Genomic DNA, 22,849 nt, shown 5'->3' with positions numbered 1-22,849 from the left:
AAGTGTTTGCTTTTTGGCTTAATTTCCCAATATAGAAATGATATGAAGGAAATATTTGATAATAGACCCAGAAAAAATGTCGTTATCCTTAAAAAGGTCTGAAAATTAGTAAAGGAAGACACACAGAAAGCCAGAAAATCCCTCTGAGGACGAAAAACACTGGAAACCATTTCTTTTACAATGCTAGCATTTTTTTTGTTGGAAAACGTCACAATTCTTATTTCAGTGAATGCTTTCCACCTCTCATGCACATCTGAAATCTTGAAGTTTATTATTAGCACATAGAATTTAGATATCTCACAGTAATGGCTATTTGTTGGGAAGAGGCCTTCATGAGAATTGAAAACAAGAAATAATGCTAAAACTCACAGTGACTTTAAGAGTGTCTCAAAATTTTCAGTGATTGCAGGGCAAGTTTGATAAAGACAGGAAGTAAAATTTATTTGTATGGCTCTGTGTGTACTGAGAAGTAGGAGAAAGAAAGGGAAAGTTCAAAAGGCAAGTGTCCATAACTTACTTTAACAATTTGTATATAAATTATAATACCTGAAATATTTCAGTATCTAATAATAGATGTTTGTGGGAAGTTCAATTTCAAACATCATATACATCAGTAATGTAACGGTCACCTTTTGTTTTTTTCACCATAGAATCACAGAATCATTAAGGTTGGAATGGAACTCCAGAGATCATCTTGCACAATCTCACTGCTCAAAACAAGATGATCTAGAGCAGATTGCTCAGATATGCATCAAGTTGGCTCTTTTCTTTCTCCAATAATTGAGACTCTACAGCCTCTCCAGGCAACACGTTACAGTGTTCAACCACCTTACAACCTTGAGCAATCTGTTAAAAAGTCTAACCTGAGTAAAAGATGTCCCAGCCCACGGCAGAGAGTTTGACTAGGTGATTTTTAAGAGATCCCTTCCAACACAAACTTTTTAGTAATTCTACAGGAATTATACCTTCCTTGTGCTTAGTCAGAATTTCCCGTTTTTTAGTTTGTGTGTGCTGCCTCCTGTCTTTTTGTTAGGTGTTACTGAGAAGAGCCTGGCCTCTACATCCTTATTTTCTGCCATTAATTATTGATACTCATTAACAAGATCCTGCTGAAACCTTTCTTCTCCTGGGAAATACTCCCAACTCTCAGTCTTTCCTAGTTTAACAGATGCTGCAATCCTTGAATCATGTTAGCGGTCCTTCACTGTACTCTCTCCAATACATTCTTGCCTCTTGTACTGTGGAGCCTAGCACAGGGAGCAGCACTCCAGATATCTCACCAGTGCTGAATATAAGGGAAGGATCAACCACACAAATCTGCTTGCTGGTGGTGGTCTTCCTAATACAGTCCAGAATGCTGTTGACCTTCTTAGTTGTAAGGGTGTCTTGCTCGCCCCTGTTGCAGATTGATTTGTGAGAACCAAAGGGACAGAGTTAGTTTTTCAGTCTGTAAATCAAGTCCTGATCAAGTAGTCTGATCTCAATCTTGATTTGAAACTACAACATACCTATATTTCAAATGTATGCTTTATTTCTTATTCAAATGTCTAAATTCCACAACCAACCTTTGGACACTTTATTTTTCCACCTAACTGAGCCAAAATCTTTTCATCCATCTGGAACCTTACTGAGTTCTATCAGCTGTGGGGCATTTGTTTGTTTGGTTTTTTCCTTCCAATTTATTGATGTATGAGTTGAATTGGGAAATGCAGAAGACACAATGGTCTAGTGTCAAATTATATAGCCTCTGTGCCCCATGCCCTCTATGATTATTCATATTCCAATCATGCAAAGATTTAATAATCAATAATTAATTTAGCTTTTTTAAAATGTCTCTATTAAATTTCCATCAGTATTTATCCTTTCCAATATGTGAAAATGGTCAGACTGGAAAATATATAGTTATTTGGGCCATTGGTTTTACCTTATTAAACCAGACATAGAGTGACAGTTTCTTACTGGTCTTTTGAGATCCTCAGTTATTGAAACAGATTATTAATGGTCTAGAGACCTCATTAGCTGAGCCTTTTCGAATTAATGTTTGTAAATTATGTATAACTTGTGATTTTAAAAGTGCAACTTTATTAGCTCGTGTTTAAGTTCTGCCTAATATCTGCTTGGATGAAAAGTATTTTTTCCCTTCAATCACCACTTACTTATTTCCCAAACTTAAACTAGGTTTTACTGAAAAACTTTACTCCTCTATGTTAGCAGCTTTATTATTTACATCTCATGGGAATACCTAAGAAGCAACCAAAGATTCATTGAGCGCTGAATAGTCTATATGGACTTCAGGGAATTAAAAAAAGATAAGAAGGGAAAAAAAACCACTAGTCACTGTCATGGTTTAAGCACAGCTGGCAAGTAATCACTAAGCAACTACTCTCTTAAACTTACATTAAATTATAAAGTTAAATCTACTTACTCCACGTAACAGAAAATTGAGTTTTGAAAGAGGAAGTTATAGAAAGGAAAACCAGGAGAAGTGCACAATTTAAATACAGTAGAGTCATCTCAGGAAACACCCATGGGAAGGCAAGGAAGCTGTGACATTACTAGTATTCCCTAGGATTTGGGATGTCAAATATTAACTAAGACTAAGGAGTGATGTCAGTGTTTTTAGAACTACAACTGTTTTACTAGAGGAGCAGAATTCATTTGATTAAGAAAACTGAAATTTTGGTTGAATTCATAGGTTATAATTAAGGTAGTCTTGGTATATTATGTTGTTATTATATTTTAAGAGTTCCATTATCATTAGCTTGCAAAGGTTCCATATTGCTAGAGTTTCATGCCTCCTTGGTGGTTCTTATAGGCAGCTCCTCTAGGCACTGACCCTTCTTTGTTCTTGCAGCAGCCAACTGACTCCAATTCCCCCCAACCAATCCACTCTTTTATAACACTCTTCTGATTGGCTACAGCTGTGGCCTATTAAAATGAGGCCTGCTCCTAATCTTTTATAATTAACCCAGCTGCAACTCTTTAGGGGGTAGGATTACTTTCTAGTACCTTCACCCACCTATATTCTAACCCCCTACAATATTAAACATAGCTCTGGTCTTGGGGTGGTTTGTGGTGCTCCCTGAGGGTTATGTACTACTTCTGAGAAAGACTGTGTCAGCTACATTGTGGACCTTTTCCTGACTGCAAGGCAATGCAATCATAAATATTTGAATACTCAACTGGATGTCTTAGAAGGTGCAATTGTGTGAGCTGAAGTTGTCTGCAACAAGCTTCACTTGTTGCTTTCCCAGGTGATTTGGTTTAGGGATACTTTCATTGAGGCATCCAAGGAACAATTCTGGGCCCACTCTGTAGTCAATAACTGTACCATTTAAGCAAAAAGTAGGGTGAGATTCTTTTCCATATTCACAACAAAATTTAAAAGGATTTACTGACTTGCTAGTTATATTACTAGAGCCCTGTAATAGCCCACTTGATCCATTAATAGAAGATAAAAAGTTGCTAAGTTAAAATGGCTGTCTGTCAATTCAATGTATTTTACTTCCTCAAGTTCTGGGTTCTCCTTCCAGGTAAGAAATATGAAATCCTGTTATCTGAACAGATAATCTTGGGACAATGTATTTCAAGTAGGCCCAGAAAGTCTGAAGATTTGTCTTTAGTTTTAAAGTCTCTGGAAATCAGATAAATACAACAAACTTGTTTCTTTCATTGGCTTACAGGGCTGTCAAATCTACAAAATTGTATATAAACTGAGTCATCATTATGAGCAACTCTAACTTTAAAAACTATCTGTCTATCTGTGGAAATATAGATTTATTGGACTCCTGTGAAGATATCAGTGAGACATTTCTCTATGTAAGAAATTTAACTGAACTTTCTCAATAAAACTGCTGAGATTTTGTTTCAAGGAATGTTTTCCTAATACTTTATACGTAAAACTGCAGCAGAACATAATTCTAGTCCAAATTTATTTTTTCCAATCTGACAGCTGAAAGGTAAAGGTTGAAAATGTCTCATTTGAAAAGTCTGATATAAGGACATAGATTAAAGAGAGCCTCTCATTTATCCCAACAGGATGGCCTTAACCTTTTTATTCCAAACATTAACAGTGGTAGAAAATGAACTTATAAAAGACTGAATGCAAAAGAAAAACAATAAAATATAAAAAAAAAACCACCTACACTGGAGAATACTGTGAAAAGTTAATAATGTATTGTCAAATTCTTCTCTGAGCTAAAATGGAGCACTCGTTGCACTACAAAGTTTCAAGTTTCATGTGAACTAAATGTAGGAGTTTTAGGAATTAGGGATCTCATGAGAGGATAATATTCTTGCCAGTGCTTGACTGTATTTTTAAAAAATTTTAATGACTCTACTATTAACTATAGGCCCCTGAATGTAATGAATCACTTGGAAATGTGATGGAGCTATATAAGTAAGAAATTATTCCAGTATTTGCAACAATTGCATCTCAAATATAACCACAGCATGTAAAATTTCTGTGAATAACTAATCTCTACAACAAAATTCATCACAGGAGCATTTGATGGTCATCAGAATCAATGGAATTTCACTGATGATAATTTATATATTAGAATACAGAAGAAAGACATTTGCCATTTTCAGCAAGATTATGTTGTGTGGATTTTTCTTTTATTCTTCCCCCTGCAACATTTATATCTGAGTATTTCTAAGACTAGTGTCCTGCAACAGATGCTGCCAGCAATACTGAATACTTTCAATTAGTAGTTCTCTACTTCTCTGGTAGCTAAGCAACTGACCTGTGGTGAAGAATACATAATGATCTTGTGCATATCCACCTTAGAGTATCAGGGAGAGCTAGACTTCAAAACATGGGTTTGTTCTCCCATATTGATGACTTTGGCTTAGCCTTCTGTGAATTATAAAGTGTATTTACTCTGTGCTTAATGTAAGTAGGTCAAAAACATAAATAAGAGGCTGTGTAGTATGTGGCTTTATGTTTCCCCATTCATTGAAATTACCATGCTGTTAGCAAGCAAACATACAGAACTCTATAAAATTAGGGTAAATAAGGATTTGATATCATCAATATACAATCATAATTAACTACATAACAATATTTTTGACTTTCCTTTTTAACAATTTGGAGTAATATGGTCTTGTTAATAAGGCAGTGTTTACTGAATGGGAATTTGAGAAAAAACAGCAGCTGGCACGGATTTAATCCACATAAAAGAGAGGCTCCTAGTTGTCAGGGGGATGGTAGCATGAGAAAAATAGCTGAGAAAAATAACCTTATCCTTTGTAAAGCCTTCCAGTACGTTGAGTCTGTACCTCAGAGTTGGCCAGGACTTACTAGAATCCCAGATTCTAGAAAATGCCTGAACAGTTTTCTCCCCTCAGCTTTGTTTGATCAGAGGACTTGCTTATTCAGGTCCAATGAAATTTTCACACTCTTAATCCATCTATTTATCACCTATGGGAGACTGAAGAATGCAAGAAGAATTGGGAGGGTCCTACATATAAAGAAAACCACAGAAACTCTTTAAAAATCCTGGCCAAAAAAGCTCAAAAAAAAATAAATCCAAAAGAAGCCGAATAAAACCATTATATATTACTGGGAAAACATTGAAGTGGTCTAAATAGACCAGATAGAAAACATAAGAAAACTTTGGCCAACAGAGGTAATCCAAGTTTTGTGAAAACATGAAATTTTAAAGGTGAAGCTAGTTGTCAAAAATCAGTCTGGCTCAGCAGTCAATTTTGCAGAGCTTTAAAGAGTGTTTGGGTCAAAGTGTTTGGGTTTTGGTTTAGGTCAAAACATTCTTCAAGATAAAGAACATGTTACACTAACTGAAATTATTTGGAAAGTTCTCTAAGATGTTTGTGTCAGTCATGAAAAGTATTCACCTTTCATATAGTGTTTCAGCAGCTCTCCTTTTTCAGTCAGCTCAAGTCTCCAGGGAGGTTTTAGGAATTGTACTCTGCTGTAAAATTAATTTAAAGGGAAGAGAAAATGTGTGTTGTCAGAAAGACTGGAGAAACTAACATTTACCTAATGGAAATCTGGGAGAATGTCTGTAATAGTTCATGCTTCAGATTAGCTGTATTTATATTTCTTTTGGAATAACTTTTTATTTTTTTTTAAATCACAATTATCCTACCAGTCGTTAAAATACCCTAATAATGACAGCTATAAGTTTGTAGTGAGTTGATCCTGGCTGGACATCTGCTTCCCAACAAAGCTGCACTGTCACTCCACTCCTCAGCTGTACAGGGTAGAAAATATAGAACCAAAGCTTTGCAGGTTGAGGTAAGGACAGGAAGAGATCACTCACACAATTATAGTTACAGGCAAAATAGACTCAACTTGAGGAAATTAGTTTCAATTACTGCCAATCAAATCAGAGTAGAACAACAAGAAATAAAATAAAATCTTAGAAACCCTTGCACCCACCCTTCCCTTCTCCCCAGGCTCAACTTCACTCCCAATTTTCTCTATGTCCTCCCCGCCAGTGGCACAGCAAAGATGGGCAATGGGGATGTGATCAGTTCATCACACTTTTTCTCTATGTCTCCTTCCTCCTCAGTGTAAGGACTTCTCAAACTCTTCTCCTTCTCAGTGAAGGAACTGAGAGATGGAGAACCCAGTGTGGGTTCCTATCTCTATGGGTCCTGCCAGGACCCTGCTTCCTACTGGGTCACAGCCTCCCTCAGGCATCCACCTGACCTGCTCTGACATGGGGTCCTGCTCACAGAAGACATCACTGTAGCTCCCTCCAAAAAACAAACCAACCTTGCTTAACATTTATTTATTGAAACACACACTATCTGTAAAGTCTTCTTACTGTATGCTACAATTGCAATTTCCTACGGAGAGTGTCAAAACTGGTTTGTTTGACTTTTCAAGGTGTATATGTTCAGAGCTATAATGTAATTTACTAGCTTTACCTAAGTTTGCAAAAAAATACAGCATGTACTGAAATTAAAAAAATAAACCAGAAAACAATCAAACAAGCAAAATAAAACTGTTTATTAATGATATTGTCTTTTTACAAATAAAATATATTCAGCCCATTAGGTGAATAAAATGTCCTCAGGAACTGTCAATGTCAAACTGTATATGTCAATAGCTTGATAAGATTTTAAAGCCTCTACAGAAACCAGAAAACAACAGCGTTTTCCTTGGCTTGGCTCTGAGACAGCCTTGATTATCATTTTTGCATCACAACATCTTTGCAGGTAATTACTGTACAATTGAAATAAAATATCTGTTGTCATGTACTGTCTTTTAATATTCGTGGATATCAGAATCTACAAACCCACAAAAAAACCCCAGTGTAACTAAGTACTCAAATTCAATAATTAAAAAAAAAAATGAAATAAATAAATTCAGAAGTCAGACAGTCTAAGATGGCTTTCACTATACAGTTAAATAAAAATCTCAAGTTCCTCTCTGCAAAATCAATCTGAAGTTATATGGGCTTGTAAAAATATTGAATTATTAAAATAAATAACCTGAAAAATTATTTTCTAAAGCAAGTAATTTTCTATATCTTAAAGCAGAGTATTTAATTTGGGAACAATGATATAAAAAACTTCTAAAAGATAGATAGATCTGGATTCTATTTCAGTCTGGGACTGAGAGTCCTTCTGTGATGTGAGGAGAATAGAGGAGAATAAATAAATCATGTGGTCTCCCTTAACAACTGTAGCTTACTGCATTGGTCTCATACTTTTTCAACAGTGATGGATATAGGATATGTTAAATAAAAAAAAAAAAAAAAAAGGGGGTGGTAAGGGTACCTCGACTGCTCCTACTGCTCCTGCCTTAAACAGAGAAGAATTTTTCCTTTCTGTGAAGGAAAGTGTTACCTTGTTGAAAGAACTTTGTCTGACTCCTGGAAGTCTTTGAAGTGTGATGGTGGAAGAGGAACAAAGTGGAACAAGTACTATGATAGAGTGAAGGACTTTTTTAAAAAAAAGAAAAAAGGAGAGAGGAAAAAAATCAGCAGCCAGTTAGGGGAAGAAGAGTGGAGAAGAAAAGCTGATAGAAAAATAGTCTGTGTATGTATAATTGCAAGTAGAATGCAAAGGATCCTATATCCTATATAAAATCTCATTTAAAATTATATACCACTTTAATAAATTTTGTTCTCATTTTTGCTTTGAGTACTTCTAATTTTAGGGCTCATATTTTGATATTTTATTAAGTATGAAGAACATAATTAATGCAATTCTGCCACATGTCACAGCCACTGTGAACGTTATCAGCCTGTTTCCTCCAGAATGGATGTTTAGCCAGAAGGATGTGGCTGTCTGCCTTACAGTGTGCAGATCCCTTCCTTTCTCCACCTGCTCTGACCATGACAGGTGTCACAGTGTTTCTCAGGGTTGTGCTGTTGAATAGTAAACCATGGTAGTACTCTATGCTACATCATATTATAGCACCCTACAAGAATGATCTGTTCAGTAGTCATTCAGAGGTTGGGAATGAAGAACCCAAAACATAAAATGCCTTCCCAATTTGATACACATTTTCCTAAATTTAAACCAAGTTACGGGGAAAGTAGTGGCTAATAGACATTTCTGATTCATGAGGATGTTGGAGTTGAACATGTCTATTGTTGGCTCAGGATGACAATTTTTTCCAACAGACTTATACACCAGGAGCAATCACGGATCAGCAGTGCTAGATGAGCTGCAGGAGGAAGCTGCAATCAGAGGAAAGGGAAAATTTGGATTAGAGCTGCATTAGCTATAAAAATAATGTTCTTACATGTCTATATAATTTGAAATGCAGGAATGGGTTGGAATGAACCATACATACATCTCCATTCACAAATACATCCAGATGTGATGACAACTTCCAGAGAATAAGAAACTATCTGTAAAAGTCATTATTGTGAATTTCAAAGTGCTTTCTTAAAAAGTTATGATATTAAACAGAATTTTTTAGAGTCTCCTGCTTGGTTACTGCAACAGCATCCCTCAAAGTCTTAAACTTCACTTCCCATTCATTACCACTTCAAGGTGGTTTTGTTCTTGTGATGTCTGTTTTGAGTGTTTGTCATGGTTTAAGTCCAAGCAGTAAGCAAGCCCCAAGAAGCTGCTCACTCACTACCCCACTATCAAGATCGGGCTGGGTGAATTGGAGGGGTAAAAGCTGGAAAAATGAAAAAGCTGGGTTGAGTCAAAGACAATTTAATAGCAAAAGCAAAAGCAGCACACACAAACAAAGGAGAACAAGGAATTAATTCACTTCTTCCTATGGACAGGAAGGTGGTCAGCCATCTCTGGGAGAACAGGGCCCCATCACATGTAATGGTGAGTTGGGAAGACAAACACCATCACTCCAGACATCCCCCTCTTCCTCTTTCCCACCACCTTATATGCTGAGCATGATGCCACATGGTCTGGAATACCCCTTTGGTCAGTTGAGGCCACCTCTCCTGGCTGTGACAGGCTGCTCCTCCAACCTCCTATGTACCTCCAGCTTCCCCCCAGCATGGCCATACAAGAAGCAGAAAAGGGCTCGTCTCTGGGTAAAACATGCTCAGCAATAACTAATTCAATTTTGTGTTCTACACAAATCCAAAACACAGCCCCACACTAGCTGCTGAAGAAAGTAAACCCCACCTCAGCCCAAACCAGCACACTAATTCATTATTTTTAATTGCTCCTGCAAGACTGTATTATTACATATGCTTATAAGAAACCTTGTTTTCAGAGTATGAAGAAATAAAGGAAGTATGAACTATTTGTTGCCAGGTAAGTGCAGGAGCAGTGGTTTATATATTCTGTATACAGGCCGGCTCAAGATAGGTCTGTAATATATAAATGACTGCAGTACTTTTAAAGTCTGTAGAAGGAAGAAAATTAAAAGCTTCCTCCTGAAGAAGGATAAAATGAATTCTGAATATGGTCTCACAAATATTCTGTTTCCAGAAAGCTGCCTGTGTCTCCAGAAAGGGTATTCTGTTCAGAGAGCAATCCTTTGAAAGAAGATATTGATTTCACAATCTTGTGCAGTATCCCAACTACTTTTGCTGCATGAACCAGATAGCAAAATCTCTTGAGTTCTATGGCAGACATAAAAGTGGTGTCTCTACATGGAATAAATATATTGCTGCACATTATTTATTTCCTTGTATTAAACCTTTTTCTGGCTTTAAAAGAGTTTTCAAGGTATTTGATACATGAGGTCTTAATTTCCCTTCACCTAAAGTAGGAGTACTAGCAGTGGAGTATCCAGCAGTCTGTATAAATCAGGCAGCTGCAGGAAGTTGCTGTGCTGCCTGTTACTATGAGACCCTGTCATTACTGTTAATGGAAAAATTTCTAGACCAGGAACTTGTTTGGTGTTGTGATGTTGTTTTGTTTTTGGTGTGAGGAATTGTTTTGTAGATGTGAATGATGTGACTGAACTTTGTGAATATTGTGTGATGAATGTGGATTTTTCTGACAAATTTTAAATATGTGATTCACAGAAGCAAGGTGTGGAATAGTGTTTGCACCTCAAGGTGTTGGTAGCAGGGAGCTAGAGGAGTGGCTTCTGAAAGAAGCTATATGATCCAGGGGAAAGAAGCTATATGATCCAGGGGAAAGAAGCTATATGATCCAGGGGAAAGAAGCTGTCTGAAAGAAACTGCCAGAAGGTTCCCTTACATTTGACAGAGCCAGTGCCAGCCGTCTCCAAGGCAGACCCACTGCTGGCCAAGGCAGAGTCCAATGGCAACTTTGGGTGTAACAGTCAAAAAGAGGGTGGGGATAGGAGGTAAATGGTGTATGGACAACTTCAGCCAGAGAGATGAGTGAGAATGTGTGAGAGAAACAACTCTGCTGGCACCAAGGGGAGTAAAGGGGGAGGAGGAGGAGGAGGAGGAGGAGGAGGAGGAGCTCCAGGCACCATGGTGAGGCAGGTTGTGTCTCTGCACCTCATGGAGCCCCATGAGGAAGCAGAGATCCACCTGCAGCCTGTGGAGAACCCCATGTCAGACTGGGTGGCTCTGTCCAAAGGAAGATGTAACTGTGAGAAGCCCAAGCTGGATCAGGTCCCTTGTAGGGCCGTGTGGCCCCATGGAGAGAGGAGCCCATGCTGGAGCATGTTTGCTGGCAGGACTTGTGACCCTGTGGGAAACCCACTGATGGAACTGCTCCTGAAGGACTGCATCTTGTGGAAGGGAGGACCCATGCTGGAGCAGTTTGTGAAGAATTGAAGCCTGTGGGTAGGACTCCTGTTGGAGAAGTTTGTGAAGGAGTCCTTCTTCTGAGGAGAAAGCAGTGACAATGTGTGTTGAACTGACAACAACATTCCCCATCTGCCTGCACTGCTGTTGAGAAAGAGGTAGAGGATTTAGAAATTTGAGCCTGGAAAGAAGGGAGGGGTGGGGGAGAATGTTTTTTAAGATGTGTTTTTCGTTCTCATTAGCTTTGTCTGATTTCATTTGCACTAAAATTTCCCCACACTGAAACTGTTTTACCTGTGACAATAATTTGCAAGTGATCGTTTCTGTTCTTATCCCGTGAACCTTTCCTAATATTTCCTCTCCCTCTGTCCAGCAGAGGAGGGGACTGAGAGGATGGTTTTTTGGGCACTTGTTGTCCAGTCAGGGTCAACCCACCAGAACCCTGCTCCTTCATACTATATGATCCAGGGGAAAGGATATCTCAGTATCAATCAATCATTGGCAATCACCTCAACTGAAAATGTCTCTAGGGGATAGTATGTGGCATAGACATGTTTTATTTACATTTACACAATTATTAACTTTTATTTTATGTTCAAAAATATAACTTTTGCTTTTCAGTAGATTTGGGAAATTTCCAAAAATATAATAAAGACCAAATTATTTTCAAACTTAATACATTAGGTGACCATGCAGATATCTCATTATCTAGAACAGTCAGATATTTCATTAGGTTTTTGTGTTTAATTTTAAGCTATTTTTATTTACTAATGCTAAAATATGTAATTGTGGAGGTGAAACACAGTGGACTAATTATTATTATTGTTATTATTGTTTTTTGTTATATTTTCATGTGTATCATGGTAAAGTCAGTTATATATTACCTACTATGAAGGCAAACTATTTTATATGCAGATTTAAGGTAATGGGCATTCAACTTTAAAAAAATGGTTCTGATACCCTGTAGCTTCTCAATAATAGTATGCTCTTACAATACAACAGAAAAGGATGGATTATAGGTTTTTCAATTTGCATCAAGCATATTAATTGCAGAGTAGGATTTCCACATAAAATATCAATGTACTGGAACAAACTGTTAATGTACCAGAATATGAACACTTACATTCATTTCTTGAGATTTAAAAGCAATCTTCTTTTTCATATATCTGAAAAGTATTTTTTTTAAAAGTCTGCTAATGAGAACATCGTAACCAATGTTTTCTGAAAACCTTAATTAGCTTAAGTGTTAATAGTGATTTCCTAGTCATTGTACTGGCAAACAGTACAACAAGCTATTAAGGAAAGAAAATAATTTACAGGGTATGGAAAAACTTTAATGCAGTTTTTAAGAAATGTGTCATGGAAGATCAACTTTATGTTGGATTAGAAGAGAAGCATTGAATTCAAGTTTACTTGTTTGGGGTTGTTTTTTGTTGCTCTGGATTTTGTGTGTTTTGGTTGGTTGTTTTTTTTTCCCCCTTGGAGAAGATATTCCTAGACTAATAAAAATGTACTTGGAAATTAAGTTCTGCTGGGAATTTGCAAAGAGTTTTTAATGATACAGAATAGCAAATGTATAGTTTATGTATCATCTAATTTGTTTGAATTGCACACAAAGAATCCAAGAAAATTGTTTTCATAGGTAATAATAGTACTAAAATTTTTGTTGTATAAAAGGAAAACAATTCTTTAAGAGCAGGTAAGTAAAGAGTCATGATTCTTAACAGTACAAAAGGCAGTACAAAAGGGGTTGTTTACAACCATTATCTTGTTATTAATACACCTGGGCAAGTACATATCTTCTCAGTCACTTTCAAATACTAGACTATAGCTGCTTAAAAAGATGCAAATTAATTCCTTCTTTGTTTATGCAGTTTTGTTTTATGACTGCTCTGTTTCACACTACTAATCTTTAATGGGCCTTCAATTTCTTTTTCCTTAAAACAGCAAATGAATGCAGGTCCTTCCTTTTAAATCCAGACAGAAAGAGAAAAAATATTTAAGTTTTCATGCCGCAGCTGCAGGCTGTGAATTATCCCACTAGGGAAGAGTGGAAATACCACCCACATAATCCAACAAGTGGTTTGATTCATTTTGTGTCTGAAGCAATCGTTGTGGTCTTACAAAGCTGAAATGAGTTTCCTTTGCAATCTTCACAGGATAAAAAAATGAAAATATCTTCCTTACAGGCTCAAAGCAAGATCCCACTTTTTAATTTATTTTTACTCCTATTTATCATTTTTTATTTTTCTTAGTTCCTCACTACTTTGCAACTGCCTTACTTTACATATAATGGAATTGAATATGAGACAGGATATAAAGAAGAGCCAAGCAATCTCTTCCCAGGCCTATCAATCCCAGCTGAACTTGTGACAAGTGCTTTGGTTAGTGTCTGAGAAGCAGATATAAGGGACTTTGCAGAGCTTGTTTTTAAGGATCCTATTTGTTCCAGGACAGTTAGAAAACCTTCCTGTCTCACAGACATGAGGAGTTAGTTGCCATCTGTTTAACATCCCAGAAGAAGCAACTGCCTAGGGTTCTCTCTAAATATGCAGGACTCCACTCAGTATGCATAGACACTATGTAGCTTCCTACAGATCATCAATAGTGAATAATGAAGAGAGAGAGATTAAGTTCTGCCTTTTAGGTTCTTTACTCAAGGCTGTAGGGAGGTTTTTTCCTCTTGGGATCCTAATGCTTGAATTTTAGCTCGGAGAACTTTAAAGTGCTCTGGATATATGTGTGTGTGTATACATATATACATATATATATATATATATTTTTTTTTTTTAATGAGCTGGATAAAAGATTTAAAAGTTCAGCTACTGACAGATGAAATGATGACTGCAGTAAAAGTTAGCTGGTTGCAGTTCTGTCCAGAAACAGTCCTTTAGTCCTTTCTATTGCTTCAAAATATTCATACATTTGCTGTCCATCCCTTCATACAGTGATGTAGTATTTATTAGGACAAGAGGACAGAAGGAAGGACAGAAGGCAAAGGGGGGAAGGGGGGAAAGAAAGAAAGAAAGAAAGAAAGAAAGAAAGAAAGAAAGAAAGAAAGAAAGAAAGAAAGAAAGAAAAAGAAAGAAAGAAAGAGAGAAAGCAAGCTGGTTGGTTTGAATTCTTGCTTGATGACAGTGGAATTAAATAGATGTTTTTATCAGATGGACTAGCTGATTTTTGTAGGTCCCCTCCAACCTGGACTATTTTATTCCATCTCTCCAGTGGATATCGTGGACATGAGATTAGTGCTTCTGATGTACATGAAGTAGAAATTGCTGTTGAATGTTTAAGGTGTGTGAGCAGGTTCACTTTGAAAACACTTTCCAGATCAAAACTCTCAGCTGAGTTGGATCCCTGCATGAATGATTTCAGGATACTGACCAAGCTTTGGGCTGGGTGGTGTAGTAATCTTCTCAGTTCTGTCAAGAACTTGTAAGGATGTGGAAAAGCTCATCTCTTAATCTGATTTCAGAAGTCTTCATCATAAAAGGCTTATACATTTCAGATGCAAGTAAAGATTTGAACTAAAGAATTTAATTTAATTGTAATTTCATTTTACTTTTAAATAGTAAAAAAAATCTAATATTTCAATAATTTATTACTGTAATTTTTCTCTACATTGAAACAGATTTAAATTCAAGTTATATTAAATACCTTTCTACATTTTTCATCACATCTCTATGTGCTTAAATTCATGTGTGTTTCAGATCTAAAACCCGGATAAATGCTTATTCTATTGACAGCAGAAATATGGCTCAGAATTCAGTGAACTCACACAAATTTTGCTGAGACCAGTGAAGTTCTAAAGAGATATGGGCAGTATTGAATAGCTTTAGACATATGTAATGAACTTGTAGTCATTGTTTTAAGATTCTATCAAAAAAGATAAAAATGAAAAAAATACATGTCAGCTTACCACTTTTTAGTTTACTCATAAATCATAGCCTTAGCTGTATTTTGTTATGTATATTTAGGAGCTGTAATCTCTGGAAAGCTTGCCAGGCCTTGCCTGTGAACTCACACTAATAGGCATCCTAAACAGAAAAGAAACCTGAATACAGGGGAAATAACTGTTCTGAGAGCTCTGGCATGGTCCTCGTTGCCAGGGAAACCTCTTCTTTGTCTCTACGTGTTCAGAATGGCTGCCTCATTAGACACTGAACCTGATCATCACACTGCACTACCAGGAAAAAAAAAATAAGGAAGAGGAGATGCTAAGAGTTCCACAAATCTTTAAGAAAATGCCAAGAATAGGGGTAATCTTAAATAAATCTATGTGTAGCTATTATCATAATTATGTTCTGTAAGGGTAAATCTGTCCAGGCTGCTTCTTTCCACATTTATTTGCAGGTGGAGGTGAGCAATTCCAGATTTTCTTTTACTGAATAAAAAAAGAAAAACGAGAAAAAGGAAAAAGAAAAAAAGAATGTGAACACAAACTGGTGAATTGCATATTTTATCTAAAAAATGTCTTACTTTTAAATATTGAAAAACACCAATTTAATAAGGTCATTCTGCTTATTTAACTGCCTGAGACATTGTTTCAGCATTTCTATAGCAGATTTTATTCATGGAGTCAGAAGCATAAAATTTCAGGGAAAAACCTGTATAGGTGCATTTATTACTCTGATCATAAAGAGGAATGGTGAAAAAATAATAAAACTTGAAAATATATAGTGACAGGAGAGTTACTTTATGTTTACTACTAAGTTTTAATCAAGATACTAAAAACAGCACCACATAAACTTCTGAAGTGCAGAACTGGATGCAGTTTCAAGGCATTACTCATTGGCAATAAAACTATGAACCCAAGGTCCCTCAGGAGCTCAGCTCCTGACCTTGGCTGATGAGAGAAGCCGTTGAAAACAGAGCCAGAGCTTAACCTCCACCCTCTGTGGTTTATAAATATCAACATAGGAAAGGGATTTTAAAGTCATCATCCCAACAAGTCTGTTCTGTCAAAAGAAAAATGAAATCCAAATCACAGGTGAAATAGTTAAGGAATGCATGACTTTACTCTTATTTATGAAGAGAGAAAGCAACCCAGCTAGACCTTTTTTCCCTTATTTTTCCTTGACTGGGCCAGATGTTTAACTAAGTTGTTAGGTTCAAAAACAAGAGAGAGCCTGACCAGGTGGTCTGGGATTAACTGGTAGCTTTCCAAGAGCATAAAGAAATTATATGAACTAGATTTACATGTACCTGGAGCAATTTTCCTTCTTAGTAAGTGATAAGCTATGCTGAATATCTGACGTTGCCTAAGTAACAGTATTCAAATTAATATATTTTCTTTTTTTAAAGAATGCCTTTTATCTAACAAACATTTCAGGGATTTTTTTCCCTCCTCTGGGATAATATTGCTGAAAGAGGACTTGCAGACTGCGGTTAGAAGAAAAGAGGAAAGAAATGGCTGAATGTAATTGCCTGTCCACTACATGGCAAGGACACAGTTCCTCTCCTTGTAAAGTAGTTCTTTTCAGTTCCATGTGAAATGTTTCCAAAATTCAATGAGAGTTGAGTCATTAATGAGAAATAATTTCTCCAATTGGAGACTTGAGGCAGAGAAAGCTATTCTGGAGTGCTCCTGTAACCACCAGAGTTCTTTCCTTCCTTTATTTTAAACAGTTTCACATAGAGAGGAACTAGAAGAAGATATTTAAAGTTAATATACAAGGCAAGAAGGAGTAGCAGGAATGGTACTAGGATATTACTTGAAGTGGGTCTGATGTGCGGGTGTGAATTAAGTGTTCTTTGCACCACTAATTTAATAAATTTTGGTAAATACCGAGAAAGTAAATGGTTCATCTTGGCTTCGCTTTTGAGCAAATACACACAAGGATACCAAGGGTTGAAAAAGAATATTAAAAAACATGGCCCAAATCTTAATGCATCAATGTGTGAGCCTACATGTCTGTGAGAAAAGGTAATTAATGAAAAAACACAGTTATAGCTAGGTAGTAATTATAATCACACTATTTTATTATGATACTGAAGCAGGCTGGAAATTCTAGGAGCTGCATTTCTAAGTCCTATTTATGTTCTGAGCACCAGGTTTTCTTCTTGAATTAGTTTCCATTGACATAGTTCTTGTTCTATTAACAGACCCAAAATGCAAAGTCTTGTGTCTCTTCATTATTGAAGGTGAGTTTAGAAAAAATGCTGAAGAGATTTCATTAACCTAAGGATCTCTCAATGTAGAAAGCAGAAAATATTTGAGAAAAAAATTGTTTACTTTTCAGTCCCAAATACTTTACAGATATATATATATGTATACTTTCATTCGCAAAAGCACAAAAAAAAAAGAGGAAAAAAAGGGAGATGCAAATGCAACTTTTGATCCAGTTTTCTAAAAGTTCTACAAAATATGTACTTAGCAGTGTGTCAATTTTTTTTTCAATATACCAGACTATATAAGGTACCAAATAGTTCATACTCTCTTTTATATACACCATTGTGGGACCTAAGGAAACAGTATTGTCAAAGTTTAATCCCTTAAAATATTACACATCCGGTGTGCATGATGGTGATGGGTGCACATTCACCACCAGCATCAAAGCAGAAACTTCTGAAACTAAAAATATAAGCACTTCTAGCTGGACCATGAAGGAAAAAGGGGACCTGTACAGACTGCAAAAACCCTTTAGAAGTCTCTAGACAATAGTCCTTAAATTATCGCTGAGTCCACAAACTGATGCTTGCACATACAAGTCAGCCTTTCAATAAAAAACACAAAATAAGTAAGCAGAAGGGTTGCACCTTTGAGAGTGACTTAAATCACATACAGATGATATATTATAGATACCAAATATCCTCATAAGATCCTTGTTCCCATGGTGCAGCATGCATCTTGCTCTCTGATCTCAGCATACGTCAAAGCCCACTGTAAGAAAGAAAGCAGCAGATCAGCTTCATCTTTATCCCATTATTTTTCACATTACAGCATGCACCCCTAAGTAACCAACTAGCAACACTAAATGGGAGCAATGATGCAATTCCTAGATCTTGCACAAGGCACATGCAGGAAAAGGAATGAGATTGTTTGTTTAAGGGCTATAAGAAGTGACACAGAAGAAAGACACAGGTCTCTTACCTTAGCTGGTGTTATAAGAACATCGTGAGTACCCATGTTTCTTGTTTGTGTTTCTTTTGTCTCTTGAAAACCCAACTTTAGAGGCATATGCACATCTTCTTGCTAAGGTACCTGAATTAACAGACACAGTGATGGGAATCTAAAAGTTTGTATTTTACTCCAGTGTGAAAATTGCAGTCTGTTGTCTCTCTTCTCTATGTCTCTTTTTTGTGAGTATAAGCAACAAAATTAGTTTCTTAAAGTTGGAAAGGTAAATCAGATATATAAACTAGAAATCTGCCTGCCAAATGCTTCTTATTCTACCAGAGCCCCCAGATAACACCCTCCGGATACATGGAATGCAATTTCACTTTTAAAAGGAAGTATTCTAAGCAGTCAATTTATATTTTTAAACACCATATTGTCACTGCAAAATGAAAATCACTGGTGACTCTAACAAAAATTTGGTACTGGCAGAGCTACAAAAATAATCTTTCTAAGTCTTGGGACATAGTGTTTATGTAGTCTAACAGCTCTTGTCTCAGCATAACATATATTAAAAATCTAGAACACACTTCAAGGATTATTTTCAGGTTTTTTTTTTCCTGGTTCAATGGTTTTGCCTTTGAAATTATCTCTGAAACAATAGTATTGCATGCATACTTGTGCCTGTTATCCCAGGTATACTCAAGAATATTTGAAAGGATTAAAAAAGATACTTGCCCTTCTGGGTTAAATGTTTTTAGCTTTACTTGCATTGACATTGCAGGTTGCAGAAAGCCAAAAATTAAATAATAAAAAAAGAAATGAACCTGTTGGTAGCAACCTACCGTTTTCAGTCTTATTTCCAATCACACCGAGACAGAAAGTAGCCCTGACAATTCTGTGACTGCTCCAGCCCATTGTAAACAGGAGGTGGCAGTTCTAGTCTTTGATCCAATATGCTGCAGTGTTATAAAATGGCAGTAACTATAGCTAGGGAAGACAGTTCCACAATATGCAAGCTAAATAGCTTTTCCAAGGCTAGCCGGAGCTGCTTCCCCTTTATTCCCTTTTTGTAGAAAGCTAAAATGTGTCACACAGAGAGAGAAAAAAAAGAATAAAATAGAGCAGCCTTCTGACAGCTCAGAATTGGTACTGTGATAGAGACTCTAGAGCTAACTACACTGCATCCAAGGCTTTTTATTTTTCTTTTTCTTTTTTTTCTTTTTGTTTTGAGTGTGCAAACATGTAAAGATAGTCTTTATAGGGCTTTTGTGGAAAAAAAATCCTCTCTATTCATCTTGCGCTCTGTCTCATGAATTAGTTTCAAAATAATTTTTATCTTGGAAAATACTTTTATTCTAAAATACTAAAATTCCACTCAAAAGTAGATCAATAATACCCCTCCCCCAACATATGACAGGTGAAATCTAGCAGGAATGGCTCTAAATTCCAGTTCAGCCTATTCAACAGGCCACTTTTTTTAAATTTCTGATGCCTTTCTGAAATACTGCTGAATTGCTGAGAAGACATTGCTTTATCATTAAAGCAACTTCAGGATGAAACCTCCTCTGTTGGCTCTATGGAAAGGAGAGCTTTAACCTGCATGTTATAAAGCCCTATGACAGTAAAGACCAAGGGCAAAGTAGAGCCATTGCAAAGTCTTTCACCATAGAAAGAAAATAGCAGAGCAAGGGAGATAAAAGGGTGTGAAGGATGCAGTCTGACATCTAAGAGAAACTATATGAGCAAGCATTGTACTTATTGCCTTTTAACCCAGCTCAGTGTCTGATCATGACAAATACCAGGAATCACAGCAGAAATATATTACACAGCCATATTGAGAATTTTATAGAATGCCTGGAAGCTAGGTGGAGGTGAGAACTACTGAAAGCACCTGACATTCAGAATCATGCAGAGTAGCACATATGTGCAAGGGGCCAGTTTTTGGGAAGTTGTTTAATGTAATTATAAAACAACATGTTTTCTTAGGAAGAATCGTGGGATGCTTCATTTTGATCAAATAATTTTTGTCTTTGTGCTATTCCACCTACATCATTTCTGTAAGTAACTTCTCTGAATAGAACAACTTCTGTATACTGTGGTGCGTGAAACTAGGACATAATGTCATGGCCATAGATAACAAAATATCCTACTGTTCCCATCATGTTGTCCAGTGGGAACTCCTGTAGTCAGAGATTCAGCAGTGTACATTAATCTTCACAGTGTTGTACAAGACATCACAAACTCAATCCCCTTGCATCCTCACAATGGAGTATGTTCCAGTGTAGAAAGATAAGACGTGAGTCTGATGCTGTTAATCAGACAGACACATACTCTGACATGTTTCACAACAGGAAGAGAATACAGATCATGACTTGTAGCTATGGAAAACAATAAGAGTGTTAAGGGCAGTACTGAACCAAGGAAGAAATCTGGTTATAATTGTAAAAGTGTTGTAGAGGCAGGAAAGCAGTACAGTAGTACATATCATTCTGCCAGGATCCTTCTGAGAGATTTAGGAAGCATTTAAGGGATTTACACACAATGAAATTCACTTTAATTACTGTGTATCAGCTGAGCAATGGTAGCAGTCTCCAAGAGTGCCATATGGCAAAATTCAGGTCTGCAACACTGCTTACCTTCTTTACATTCCAACTTAGCTCTGTTTAATGACATCACATTTACTGAGCAGTAGAGGAGCACAGTTGAAGAGGTCAGTGGTTCTTTTGATGTATAGTACCATAGGCTGTGTTGAACTACATTTCATTGGAGTATTTCCTTAAAAAAGTATTAAGGCAGGGTAAAATCAGCACTGCATAACCTAATTAGAGGGGACATCCATCAAACCAAACTTCTCACACAGAAGATCTCATGGTAAGAACTACGAGGCTGTGCGAAGACTCACAGATGTTCTGGGTATAAAACGAAAAAAAATAGAGTATGACACAGGTTCTTAAATCTCTGTTCTAAGCAGAGGTATGTGCTTTCCTGTCTGCTACAAAGATCAATCTATTTAAGGTTTTAATTTTATTACATTAAGACATTTTTGTAATCTCCTTTATCCATGAAAAATAAGATCAACCCCCAGCTGCACCACTCACAAGGAGCAGTGTTACTTGTTCATATGAAAGAGATTTAGAGCCAGAACTTGAATTTAATTTCCCTATGTATATGCAAAACCCACATATGCTGGAGCAATTTGAGAGTTTTTTCCCAGTGATTCCACTGAAAATTGTATCACTTTTGCATATTTATCTCAAATTTCCTGGGACTAGAATCTCCATGAATCTCTGTGTTGCATATCCCTGACAAATGCTTGAAGAGCAACCGACAGAGTTAGTCTTTTTTTCTCCCCTTTCTCCCACACTAATATTCTTGCATAGAATAAGCAGAGCTCTATCTCTGAAAATCCTTCATCTTAGATCAGTTAGCACAAGTCTAGTGGTAGTTATGACAGCTGTGTAGACTTGTAGATGTCCCCTGAGAGAGGAAGAAAGATGAAAGCATGGAAACTGAGGCAGACAGAGAGCAATGTGGCAGTTCAGACACTGAAAAGTAATGTGGTATTGATACCTCTCTCAGAAATAAGATTTATAAACCTCTTGTTGAAGTTCAGGTATGTAAACTGTCCTGATAGTTTCAATGAGACTACTGATGAAAAAACTTAAGTGTGTGGTTTGATACCTCCAATAAGAAACAGATTACAACATATGAACTTCACTAGATTTTAAAAATATTTGAAAAAAGCTTAAAAAGAAATACAAAGACTTAAACACACAAACAAATTGCTAGAGCTAAAAAGCCATTCTGTGTCAGTTGAGACACTGTAACTCTTCATAAAAATTCTCTTTCATTGCAGAAGTGAATAAATCAAATTATTGCAATTTTGCAAGAGCAGAAGCCCACACATTGACAGGAGAGGAGATGGGAGGAGAGGAGATGAAATTGAAGAGGAAGAGACATATGCAGAGTGAAGAGAAGAAAGAAACTACCTGCCATTCAGAACCAAATAATTGAGAAAAATGTAAAGTACAAAATCCTGGTTTCTGGAAGCAGAGAGACAGTACTTTTAGACATGTGAAAAATACTAATCTAAACAAAAAAAGTAAAAGTGGGACAGAGTTCAAGGGCCTGAATCCTATACTAAAAGTTGGATAATCTCACAGTAAACAGCACATTTTTTCTGACTTTTTACCGACTCAGATTTGTAAAATGCTTTTGTATTACTAAAATAATTTTACCTGAGATTTTATTCATCTCCACATTAGATATGAAAATTTCTGTCTTAATTTACTCACTAGATTTCTACTAGAATTCTATACACAATGAGCAGATTTGTCTAATAAGTTACAAGAGACATTTTCTTCTGCAAAAACATTGAAATGTCTCTTTTTTTCTTTTAATTTTCTGCTCTTTTTTTTTCCCTCTAAACCACATAGAGTCACTGAGTCATTGAGGTTGAAAATGACCACTTAAGTCATTGAGTCTAACTGTTAACCTGAGACTGCCATGTTCACCTCTAAATCATGTTTTCAAGTGCCATATCTGCATGCTTTTTCAATACTTTCAGGATGGTTATTACATCACTGCCCTAGGCAGGCTATTCCAATATCTGAACAACCCTTCATTGAAGATATTTTTCCCAAGATCCAGCCTC

General features: G+C 36.5%; 1 long non-coding RNA gene across 2 annotated transcripts; it reads right to left on the bottom strand.

Annotated features, from left to right (window-relative positions):
• Positions 1-13,885: 13,885 nt before the first annotated feature.
• Positions 13,886-19,211, bottom strand: LOC136558432 (uncharacterized). 2 transcript variants are annotated; one of them, XR_010783885.1, is made up of 4 exons: positions 19,038-19,211; positions 18,229-18,339; positions 17,921-18,018; positions 13,886-15,519 (listed from the first exon to the last, which is right to left on the bottom strand). It is a non-coding gene; the product is annotated as an uncharacterized lncRNA (long non-coding RNA). The 2 variants fall into 2 exon arrangements; XR_010783884.1 differs by lacking the exon at positions 13,886-15,519 and having other exon boundaries at positions 17,097-18,018.
• Between the last annotated feature and the right edge of the window lie 3,638 nt (positions 19,212-22,849).

Source organism: Molothrus aeneus, chromosome 6, assembly GCF_037042795.1.
Source record: "Molothrus aeneus isolate 106 chromosome 6, BPBGC_Maene_1.0, whole genome shotgun sequence".
Taxonomy (NCBI): domain Eukaryota; kingdom Metazoa; phylum Chordata; class Aves; order Passeriformes; family Icteridae; genus Molothrus; species Molothrus aeneus.
This window is presented reverse-complemented; position numbering and strand designations above follow the sequence as displayed.